The 4036-nt window shown below is 34.0% G+C and overlaps 1 pseudogene; it reads left to right on the top strand.

Annotated features, from left to right (window-relative positions):
• The first annotated feature begins 758 nt into the window (after positions 1–758).
• LOC106330883 lies at positions 759–1966 on the top strand (annotated as a pseudogene).
• Positions 1967–4036: the final 2070 nt, after the last annotated feature.

Consider the following 4036-nt stretch of genomic DNA (forward strand, 5'->3'; position numbering starts at 1 on the left):
CCGTATATGTTATATTTTGAACTTTTTAAAAAGTCTCACATTAAAAATTTTATGATCCATGATTTAATTTTTTTAATGACAAGATACAAATTATTACAAAATCATGTAAGTAGAAAGTCTCATATATATTAATATCTTTTAATTAAACTATATACCATAGAAATATATAAAGATTTTAATTTTGAAATTTTCTTTGAACAATTTTTTTGATAAAATATTTGAACAAATATTGACAACTTAATATTTAAAATTTGCATTGAATGTTTATAAAAATTATAAATTACGAAAACTTTCAAAAACATTGCACAATGAAAAATTGTTATGAGCGATTAATTTTTTTTTTAATAAAAAGATACAAATAAGTTGAACGCATCATTTAACAGTATATCAATATTAAAAATATACTATTTATTTATGTATATATTATGTAAATTTAATTATATAAAATAGAAAATAGAAAAAAACGATCGTTTGAATTAATAAACATTTTTTTACGTATTCACACCAATTTAATTATATACGTAATAGTTACTAACGTTTTAATTATCCAATAATATATATATATATATATATATTATTTTAGAATATATAAAAGAATATATAATACGTAAAATAATTTATATATATATGTTCTTGCACGGGTCTTCGTCTAGTATTTTATATATTGTGCCATCCACCTTACCATGTTTATATATTTATATTGAACCCTAAATAGAACCGATTTTAGTAAAAGGGGCATATAACTCTGGAAAGAAAGAATGAGGGATTTTAAGAAGAATCAGCCATGGATGAACAAGAAGAGAAGAAGACTAGAGAGATCCAGAGATGGTATACCACAACCAAACCATATTCCTCTTGATCTAACCTTGGAGATACTCTCACGACTTCCTGCGAAATCGATTCTGAGATATCAATGCGTCTCGAAGCTGTGGTCTTCTTCTATCACTCTTCCTAGTTTTATCAACTCGTTCACGTCTCGGTCCACTTCACGATTGCCGACTCTTCTTGTCACCTTCTCATCAAGTTGGGGAGATTATGTTTTCTCGTTTCCTCAACACCAGATTCCTGACGGGTCGACTTGTTCTTCATTCTACAGTTATCAAATAACAAACACAGATTGTGACTCTCCACGATCCCAGAGCGTCCAGGGACTGATTCTAGTACCCGTGTTAAAAATTTGGAACCCAACCTTGAGACGGTTTTTAGCCTTACCACATCCCGGTAAACACATGTCGACTCGAGACGGTTGGTCGTCTTATTTAGGATACAATTCATTGGAGGGTAAACACAAAGTACTTTGTGTATTAACTAATAAATATTCCGATCAGCCTCAGGTTCTTACACTGGGAGCTCAAGAATCATGGAGAATAATAACCAAAGGACGTTGCCCTATGCATTTCCCAAGGGGAGAATATGGGCGATGCTTCAATGGGATTCTGTATTATACAGCTCGTCTTCTTGGTGATGGTCATGATATCATAATGAGCTTTGATGTCAAATCTGAAAATTTCAATATTATAAAATTTCCGGAGGGTCGCTCTCGTAAGCTTCATATGATACCTTATGAGGGAAGGCTAGCCTTAGTTACTCATGATTATCATGTTGTTAAACTCTATATTTTGGAAGATGCACATGGACACGAATGGAGACGTGAACTCTTTGTTCTTCATTTACCATGTGAGAACCTACGGAGGGATTGTATACGTTTCAGGGGCATTACTGATGCTGGTGAGTTTATTTTGCTCCATGTTGTTTCAAAGAAGCCTTTTATATTTTATATTTAGATCCGAGGAGAAGCAGTACTAGAGAAGTGTTTTTTGAAAGAAATATGGGTGAGTTTAGACGCCGTTGTGGACTTTCTAGCAGCCACACGCTCACTATGGATGTTTTCCCAAATCACATCGAGTCTCTTTTCTTTGTAGAGCCACCGCCTTCGGTTCTCAATGTTACTTTGTTTTTTTTGTAGAGCACCGTCTTAGGTGCTTAATTAACGTTCTCCAGTGATTCTCTTTATGTTTTTGACTTTTTCGTGTGATCTTTTCTGAGAACATATATTGTGTACCTTGATGTTCTCCAATGTTACTCCAACAATGCTTCAATGATTCTTAAGTTATGTCCGTATTGAGACTTATCTTTTCCGTTCGTTGAGGTCCGTATTATTCCAACAATGCGAAAACATAGGAAACGTTTCGTGCAAAATTATATTCTGCCAACTTGCCAGGGCTGGGGCTACTTTTGCTTCAGCTATGGGCTGCCTTGACAACAACCAACATCGAGCTTCATGTTTTAGCGGATAAGTCAAGAGATGCCGATGGTAAAGTTAAAGACTTAAAGCTACAGCTTTCTAAGTTGAACAAGTGTTTTTTTTTAATGAAAGTTAAATTTATTGAAGAAAAAACTTTTTTACAATGACTGCAGCATAAGTTGAGTGTTTTCTAAGGAATTGGAAAAGAAATAAAATTTTATCTAACTGGAAACCATGTTTCCGTGGCTTTGTTGTGCTTGCGAACTCCCATGGAACGCAAACTGGAGATGCGGTTTTGGACGGCCTTGTCCACGTTTTTGATCAGAGTTGTAGGAGTGTTGGAGAGTTCTCCATGCCTTCTCCCATTCCTCTCTTTCCAAATAGTTGATAATGTCGTCTGGAACATATACCTAAGCAGAAATAAGTGGGTCGAGTTCCATGTCTGGTCTGTTAGCGTTGAACAAGTGTTTATTGGCTTGTGTTTGACTTTTGCATATTCATTTATTTTACCGTCTAAAATAAGCATATACAGAAAAAAAAAACTTTATAGCATATATATAAAGAATCCATTTGGAGTATTGGTTCGGTTGCCCTCATTAGTAGATGAACTCTCTAGCGCCATCAGTTCTAACAACCACACAATCCGGCAACCATCTCGTTTCCTCTACCTTTACATGCTTCTTCTTCTTCTTTTTTTTTTTTTTGTGGTGAATGTTAATTATATTGCAAAAATGGTTTTAATCTTTTTGTAAGAATATGGATCAATTACATTGCCTGCTTCTTCTTCTCTTACGTACAATCCTTAGGTTATCATATTCTCTTGTACATGTCATCAACCAACAAGTCATCCCATTGTTTCCAGGAGATTTAGTTGCTAGCATATATATATATATTTCTAACAAAAAGAAAATAATGTAAATCGTAAACGCACATCAAATGAGGAATGATCAAATACAATCACAGCAACAGTGGAAAAAAACATAAGCAAATCATATAGTTTCTTAGAGAATCAAACTAATCTCGACAGAGAATGAAAAATTGCAGATCACGAATCCAATTTTCTGCATCTTATATCAACTTCTCACACTCAGTTAAGTGTATTAGCACTACCTTCTGTATAGTCGACTCAACAAAAGCTTTTATATTATCAGAGCCAGTCGATTCACAAAATCAAGTGAGCAAAACATTAGAATTAGCATATGATAATAAAAAATCAGAATAAACTGTCAAGAACAAGAAGAAATAAACTTTTACTGTAAGACCTGATCATGGATTCCTCAATCCAACCAGACCGCAGCCTCACTAAACAATGCAACCAGTTTCATTTACATATTCAAGTTCCAGTGTTAAATAATTCTAAATCTTTTTCAGAGTTTTGAGGTTCCAACATTCTACTAAGGCAAATAGATATTTCATAGATAATAACCAAGGTTCATACATCATTCATCATGCTAATAAATAGATCACACACTAGAATCGCATAAGTTCACAAGTTGCTAGGCTACAATAATTATACAATTTTCCGAATCAACCCAATCACCACACATCTTCCCATGGCCGCGGTCCTCATGGTGCTTTTCCCTTACCACGGTCCATTTCTGGTCCTGGTTCCAACACAGACAAACACACTTTCACAAGGTTAGATTACAAAACAAGAATCAGTTCACATTGCATGGTCGGATCCAATCTAGACAAGAACAATCATCAAAAATGTCAAATCTGACCCCTTTAAAAAGAGATCCAAATACCAAATAAAATTCATGATAATTCATGACAATTCATAAGAAAAAT

Source organism: Brassica oleracea, chromosome C3 (genome assembly GCF_000695525.1).
Source record: "Brassica oleracea var. oleracea cultivar TO1000 chromosome C3, BOL, whole genome shotgun sequence".
NCBI classification, from domain to species: Eukaryota; Viridiplantae; Streptophyta; class Magnoliopsida; order Brassicales; family Brassicaceae; genus Brassica; species Brassica oleracea.